Here is a 9193-nt window from a genome sequence, read left to right on the forward strand (position 1 = left end):
GGAACAATATATATACTCATCTTGCACCACTATTATAATTACACAATAAAGATAAAAAAACTCAAAAGTTAATTAGTACTACATAATGTCTCGAGTTTCAATTCTTTGTGTATTTCTTTTGTTTACAACTATATGCCTTGCAAGTAAGTAAACACCATTTTAATATTCCATGCAAATTTTATTGAATTTATTTGTTACATATTGTTCATATATCCTAATGTTGACTATTCTTTTTTGGTTAAAATTATAGATAGCTCTGTTGCTACCAATTGTTGTTCAGATTATAAAAAATAGGGTGATAGACAACAAACAAGTTGTAGAGGTGCTAGTGATACTAGTGCGTGCAACACTTGGTGTTCAAATTCATGTAGAGGAGGGGAATGTAAAGTAAGAAATGAACAGCAAGTTTGTCATTGTTATTGTTAATCATATTGTAAAGATGGAGAATAAAAATTATATTATCAATCTTGATTGGTGAAATAAAATTTGATACTACATGTATTTTTATTTATTTAAATTTTTTACATATTATAAAAATAATGTATATGTTGAAGAAAATGTTATATATATGTAGAATTATCATCGCTAGAGGGATGAATTGTCATTTACATTTTCTTTGACTATTTAACACACGAGTAGTTTAAATAGTTTAAATATATTTAAATAAAATTTGTTGTGTACAAATGAAAGGAACAATGCAACATATTAACATGATTTGATATCCAAGTTCCGACTCCACGACCTATAACTCTTAGGTGGATGAACCATGATGATACTTTTTATTTTCTCCTTTCTTGACACCTTGTAGACACCCTAAGTTCCTCTACACGGAACCTGATGTCAGTGCTAGGGGTGCTAGAGGAATCAAGCTGAGTGGCTCTTCTCTTAATCCTACCAATATAAATAAATGATTTATTTTTACCATAATAATGACAAGTTGAGTTTAGGGTGTTAGCACAATATTTTTGGACAACTATAATATGAACTAATTACCTAGGCTATGCAAGACTAGACTGATATCAAAAATGCGGAAGAAACAGCTCGAAAACAAGCTTTGGAGGTGCCTGGAGCTGAAGCCTCGGGTCCCCCTTCTAAAATCATATCTGTGCACGCAAAGGTGTTCCATGTGCATGAACCATCTTTTTCAGTTTTCTGTGTGGCAACATTTCTGGGAACTTGGAGGATGTTGAGGCGCCTTCATCCCAAATGACAACGTTTTGGGTAAGCTTTTTGGGCGTGATTTTGTGGGCTTCCTGGACTAGGGTACGGGCGCCTAAATTTTAAAATATTTGAAACTTCAAAATGGTTTCAGCACCTGGATCTATTCTAGGTGCTTGTATCGATAATCTTTTTATTTCAAAAAATTAACTTAATTTTGAAAATTCTATATTTTCGCACTTACAATGGTTCTTGAATAGAATTTAATTAATAATGTTTTGATCAATTTTACCTTAGTCTCCATTTCACCCATTTCTAGATTATTAATCGAGTTAACCTATATGTTTGGTGAAATGGTTTTCTATTTTACTTGAAGAGAATTAGTTTGAATTTTAAATTTAATTTGACCTTGTATTAGATTAAGGTTTGGCCATTAATTAGTTAAATACACATTTCAAAAATTGAGTGACAAGTTGTGGTAAGGCATAATGACCTTTTTTGATATTGGAGAAACAACCACCTCCTTAAATAAAGTCTTTTTACAAAATTATATTTTTAACCTACTTATTGAAAAATTTAGGTCTAACTAGTTTAAGATGTGGCAAGGTAGCTTCAGTTAATTTCTCTCAACTAAGTGCACCAAATAGGATAATCCATATCCAACTTGGATACACTTATTCTTATAATCCCTAATATACTATCATCTCACCACATCCTAACACTAGGTTGTTAAGTATCAAATTAACTATTTTCTTACCTAGCCATGCTAAGTTAAGTAAAAAATAAACTAAGGATGCATAATAAAAGTAACAAATGAAACAATTATGCAATTTTATCTAACAAAAAAATTATTTTTTCTATTGGTTCTCTCTGAATTATAATGTTGATATGGTTTATATAGGTAATGAATATAACTATTATGGATTCAATATTGATTTAGTCCAACTTAAATACTCATGATTGATTTAGGGACCCATAGATAGCCTTGATTCTAGCAGTTCATTAACTAATAATAGATATGATTTTGAATCGTTTCTTAGGCTTATAAGTGTTGGTAATTTGAGAGCATGAAATCGAAACTATACAAAGATAAAACAAAGCAATGCGGTAATTATAAACTCACAGTGATCTCCCGAAGTGTTGTTGAAGATGCCGGCGGTCGACGAAGAGGTTGCCGCTGTCGGAAGCACGATCACGGAGCAACCGGAAAGCACTTCAAAGTTCACGAGCCAAATCCCAACCAAATGCTCTCCCTTTGCTCTCACACGATCTCTCCCTTTACGATCACCTCGGTGCTCCCTGATCACCTTCGCCAGAAGCTGTCTTCTTGATCTGCACTTGGATGCCTCTTATAAGAAGGCTAAGGAAGATGAAGGGGAAAGGACTCCCCTTCGTCTCCTTGGCGTTTGCAGCAAACAGAGAGTAACGAAGGGAAACCCTTCATCTCCAGTAACGCCCAAACGCCCAACATCTCCCTCTCGTCTAAGTGAATCCATATGGTCACATAGACCATGTCAGTCACATAGACTACAAGGTGATCATGTCACAAAGACCAGAGCGAAATTAGTCACAAATACTAAATAAGTCACGTAGACTTTATGAGGACCATGTCACGAAGACCAGAGCAAAATTTAGTCACAAAGGGCAAATAAGTAACGAAGACTTTATGGAGATCAAGTCACGAAGACCAGAGCAAAATTTAGTTACAAAAACCAAATAAGAACATCCATTCCATACATTAGGGAAAATGGTTCGTGCGACAGCAAGCACAGTGAGCATTCAATTGCTAAGAAGATTGTCACACCATACTTAGCTGCTCCACAGAACGAATCAGAGACATAAATGCCCATAGAACGAATCAAAGACATTATTGGCTTGCTTTTATCCCAGATTAAATTATTTACATCATCATGAACATCTCTAATCCCTCATAATGACCATATGTCAAGAGCATGTTCAATATCTCCAATTAAACAAATTATTCACAATTACATTTTATGTACTGAACTAAAAATGTAACCGGTACCAATGAATAAATGTCACAGATGCAAATCAATCTTAATCTTCCTTTTTAGCTAGAATCCATTCATTTTAATCAGTCGCTTTCCTAGTTATGCTCCATAGACCGAAACATCCATAACCAATAGGAAACATGCTAAAGTAGTAGACATTTATCAGAACTTCAAGTAGACAGCAAAATAGTCAGTTAGGGTAAAATCGAGATTAACTTATAATCTCAAGGGTCTCACACAGTAGAGAAGCAGGGATCCATTCTCCTACTACCCTTCTTGTCGCCATAGGACATGTGGTATGAATCACATGCTACGATGTTATTCTCTTTACCAAAAAGAGCGCATGCTTTTCCCAACTTTAACATCGTACAGATTTCGATCAAGACATTCCCAATGTCTAATCCTGAATTCAACATATGAATTCTAATATGGCTTCAAGCAGATTCAGTAAATGGTGGGTGCATTTACTCCAATCATTACAAAAATGATCTCATCTTGACACAAATATCAAGGCGACCTTAACTTATGGGTATGTCTCTATTCACAGCTACAAAAGTTATCCCATAAGCAACGGTCTTACCTCTATTCGTACTTAACAAATAGAGATGATTGTCCATGTGAGTGGACCAATCCCAATCTGCCAACATGCTTATCGAGACTTTTATTCGAATGTAACCAAGACTACACTGAATAGATCATGGCATTTTTCATTTATCAAAATATCTTTACAATTGTTACATTCTTCGATGTCCCAAAGACTTCACATGCCCATAAAATGACTCTTTAGTCAATGGCTTAGTAAAAGGATCAACAAGCATATTCTGTGTAGGGATGTACTTAAGAATAATCTTTTTCTTGACAACAATATCCCTTACAAAATTATACTTAATTTCTATATGCTTGCCTTTGGTGTGGTATTTGGGATCCATGGAAAAAGCTATCGCAGCTTGACTGTCACAGTACACAGTAACAGGACTCCCACTATCCTCAGCAATCTTCAGATGCTTCAGGAACCTTCTTAGCCAGACAACCCCTTGCACAGCCGCTACACAAGCCACATACTCGGCTTCCATTGTCGACAAGGCTACACAAGCTTGCTTCTTGCTGTTCCATGAGATGGCGCCATCATTCAGCAAGAAGACATAGCCAGATGTAGATTTTCTGTCATCAAGGTCCCCTGCCCAATCTGCATATGAGTAGCCACTTAGGCTCATATCTGATCCTTGGAAACAGAGGCAATAATCATCTGTTCCTTTAAGATATCTGAATATCCTCTTCACCGCTTTCCAGTGTCTCGATCCTGGGTTTGACTGGAAATGACTAACTAAGCCAACAACATAGCTTAAATTGGGACGGGTACATAACATAGTGTACATTAAACTACCAATGGCACTGACATATGGTTTCTTCTATATTTTGGCTATTTCCTCAGGAGTCTTGGGATACATACTTTTGCTCAAGACAGTACCTTTCTCTATAGGCATCTGTTCAATGTTGCAATCTGACATATTGAAGTGTTGCAGCATCTTAGTGATATAAGCTTCTTGAGACAAACCCAGAAGCCTCTTTGATCAGTCTCTAACGATCTTCACTCCTTAGATGTATTCTGCTTCTCCCATATCTATTATGTCAAATTGTGATGAAAGCCAACTTTTGACTTCTATCACACACTTTATGTCACTTACAGCTATTAGCATATCATCAACATATAATGATAAAATGACAAGCTTTCCTTTTTCCTTTCTTAGGTAAACACAATGATCCTCATTGATCATTTCGAAACCATAAGATAATATTACTTCATTAAATCTTATGTTTCATTGTCTTGATGCTTGATTTAGCCCATATATAGACTTCCGAAGTCTACATACTCTTTTCTCTTGGCCTTCAACAACATAACCTTCTGGTTGTACCATATAGATTTCTTCGTCAAGATTACCATTAAGGAAAGCCGTTTTTACATCCATCTGATGTAATTCCATGTCATATTGTGCTACTATAGCTAGGATGGACGTATTGACACAAACTTTATAACTGGGGAGAATGTCTCTTCAAAGTCAATATCCTACATTTAGGTATATCCTTTTGCAACTAATCGAGCTTTGTATCGATTAATCGATCAATCTGCTTTCCTCTTTACTTTGAGAATCCACTTATTCCCAATAGCCCTTCGACCCGGAAGAAGATCGACTAAATCCCAAACTTGGTTCTTTCTCATTGACTCCATTTCTTCATCCATTGCAACTTTCCATTCTTTTCTAACTGAGCTGCTCAAAGCTTCCTCAACAGTTCGAGGTTCCTCATCGTCAACTGGGAGAACCATTAATGCCTCATTCTCAATATCAAACCTTCTTCGAGGAATAATCTGAAGACTACTTCTTCGAAGGTTATACTGTTGAGAAACTGACTCATTCGGTGGCAAATTACTCCCACTCGGTTGACTAGATTCAAGCATCTCCTGATTCATTGATAAAGGAACATTATCCTCCTCCTCTATCTCATATTGAGGAATTGTCTTATCAACTTCACCTCGTGTTGGAACTCAGTTTCTAGAAAAGTAGCATCTCTTGTCTTTATTTCAGAGATGGTTCCATCTTTTCGCTCACCAATAAAAACATAACCCTTAGAAGTCTCAGAGTACCTTATAAAGATACACTTCTTACCTCTAGGTCCGAATTTTCCATATTCGTGAGTCTTATCATGAACGTAGGCAGTTGACCCCCAGGGTCTCAGATTACTCAAATCCGACTTTCTTCCTGTCAAACGTTCATGTGGAGTCGATGGAACTGACTTTGAACGCACTTTGTTAAGTATATAGGCCGCAACTAATAATGCATCTCCTCAATAGGAGATTGGCAAATTAGCGTGCGCCATCATAGATCTAACCATTTCAAGAAGAGTCATATTTCTTCTTTCAGCAACCCCATTTTGCTGTGGAGTTCAGGGACAGTTAGCTGTCTAATAATCCCTTTCTCATTACACATTATCTTGAACTGATCAGAAAAATATTCTCCTCCACGGTCAGTGCGCAAGGTTTTAACCTTACGTTCCAATTGATTCTCAATTTCGTTCAAGTAACGAATAAAGCAATCCAATGCTTCAGATTTGTGAGAAATCAATTACACATGACCAAAACGTGTGAAGTCATCGATAAATGTAATGAAATAAGAACTCCCATTTCTAGCCTTCATATTCATCGGACCACAAATATCCGAATGAATTAATTGCAATGGTGATTCAGCCCTAATAGCCTTACCAAATGGTTTCCTAGTCATTTTTCCAGTAAGACAATGCTCACATATAGACAAGTTAATCTTAGCATGAGTGCCTAAAAGGCCCTCCTTAGCTAATCTATTCATTCGTTCTTGTCCTACATGTCCCAATCTAGTATGCCAAATTTCATCATTAACATCAGCATTACTAGTAAAAGCAATGTTTGAAAAACAACCATCGTTATTATTTGGTTGTACATCAAGAACCAAAAAACCATTTGTTACAAAACCATACCCAATTAACACAGAGTTAATTCGAAGTTCCACACAACGGCTGTAAAAATTTACATTGTAACCTAAATCAAGAAGACAAATAACGGAAACCAGATTCCGTCGAATCTCAGGAGCGTACAGGACATTATGTAGAAACACGGTGCCTCCACCACGTAGGTTGAGCTTGCAAGTGCCAATTCCTTTGACTTCAATTCTTTCATTGCTTCCTACATATATCCATTTATTACCAGTTGGTACCCGACGGTACTCCACATATGTAGCTCGATCACGAGCTACGTGGTTCGTTGCGCCTGAATCTACAATTCACAGAGGATACGAATCAGCTAACAACACTGTACTTGCAACATATTGCTCGTGGAAAGAAGACAAAAATGGATTTACCTTTTTAGGCTCAGTACAATCCCGAACAAAATGGCCCTTCTTGCCATATTTGAAGCAAGTCAACCTGCTCTTAGGTTTTTGTCCATGTTTCTTTCCTTTCTTCTTGATTTGGTTTTTCACAGCAACAGCATTAGCCTTGTAACGACCCGCCTTCTATTGGCTAGGCTATAAGGCCGGACCGTCACATTATGTTGTGCTAAGCTATCTCCATGACCATCACTAAGTCAAGGTGCGGAAAACTGGATTAATTTAAAACTTTGCTAAACTAATACCATTTCTTTATTCTACATGTGCTAAGAGATGCAATCTAAGGTATACATGGCATATCCTGCATCGCCTATAGTCAAGGAGCTGAACTACAAGGTCTCTTGGTCGAAACCCAGCTTCCCAATCGATCCAGATTGAACTCAATCGATTGCAAGCTGTTGAATCGATCCGTGGATCGATTCCGATGGCTACTGTGCTCGGGTTAATATTTTGGATCGATCGGCTGATCGATCCAGACTGGCCAATCGATCCATTGATCGATTCCAGAGCTCTCTATTCGCGGGAGCGATTTCCCCGATCGATCGAACGATCGATCCCCAAACTCTCTGTTCGCAACAGAATGCGACTGGATCGATCGGTTGATCGATCCAGGAGCTTACTATTCACGACAGAATGCGACTGGATCGATCGGCTGATCAATTCAGAAGCTTACTGTTCACGGAACCAGGCTCCCAATCGATCCACTGATCGATTGATTGCCCCCAATCAATCCACTAATCGATTGGGGTTTCTGATTTCGCAACAAACTCTGATTTCAGGACTGTTTCATGCCAAACTCGCATACACAAGTTCTAATATAAGTGGAAAACATTTAATAGCAAACAACTAACATTCTAAACATGGTTGCTAACAAGCTAAGCAGATTTTCTATAGTTTCATGCATTTAGATAACTAAATAGGCAAAGGGTAACATAATAAGAAGCACTAAGTTCTTGAATATTCTAGTTCTTCCAAGGTCTTTATTCCAGGTTCCACCGACACACATCTTCCTTGCATTAACCTCCAGCCTCCACTAGTCCATCTTTCCTTTAACATTATCTGCAGTATAAGGAAAAAGTATCTGTAAGCTTGAGAGCTTAGTAAGAAACCATCTACCTCACAAAGCATGCATACGATGCAATTTATGCTTTGAAAACATGATATTTGAAACGTGTGCTGAACATGCTAAAACATGGCATTCTAACATACAAAACATAGGAACTAAAAATAAATTGATCATGGCTATGACTGAAATGTCAATAAGCAAAGACTAAAGTGAAACATACTGAGCTAAACTAAAGCTGAGCTAGTACTGATTTTAAAAATATAATCACCTAACTGATTGTGAATTTGAAAGCTATTATCATACTAGATAAAAATACATAATCATGCTGCTGATGGGCCCGACAACGGTACTTGCTATGCGCGCATCCCTAACTAGACCCGGGTTTGCAAGTCCCGAATTTAGTAGGGTTTACTAGGTTATCTAAACCTAGGGACGACTGTGGGAGCCCAACCCAATGGACATCTAGTCCAGTACAGTGCCACTGCTGAAAATAAAATACTAGATCATAAGGTAATTAGTTTATCTTGCTGATTCTAGGTTATCTGAACCTAGAGCTAGGTTATCTGAACCTAGAGGCGACTATGGGAGCCCACCCATTGGACCGTAGTCCCATAAAAATTGTAATAAAACTGAACATATACTAACTAAATGCTTCTATTGCATTCAGCTAAGCTATTAAAATGCCTAGGTTGCATTTTACCTGTGCTGAACGTATTATCGAACACTTGGTGTGCGCTATTGCATAGCCAAAGTGTCAAAATTCATATGCTACTAAACTGAAGAAGGAAATCAAACGAGAACTACTTATACTGCAGGTTAGGGGTTTCTTACTTCTTGCGCTAGATTTCTTAAAGATCTGATCGCTAGATTTCCGGTGGAGAAGATCCCTTCGGCGATCTCCTTGCGTCTACGTGTTCCTCTTGTAGTGGAGAGCGTCCTCGTACCGGAGTTATCGCCGGAAGGTGCTCTTGGGACCCTAGGGATGGAACCCTAGGCGTGCTTATGGTTGGCGCCGAGAAGAGAAGAAGGAAAAGGGAGAGGGC

The sequence above is a fragment of the Zingiber officinale genome, chromosome 1B, assembly GCF_018446385.1.
Source record: "Zingiber officinale cultivar Zhangliang chromosome 1B, Zo_v1.1, whole genome shotgun sequence".
Lineage (NCBI taxonomy): Eukaryota > Viridiplantae > Streptophyta > Magnoliopsida > Zingiberales > Zingiberaceae > Zingiber > Zingiber officinale.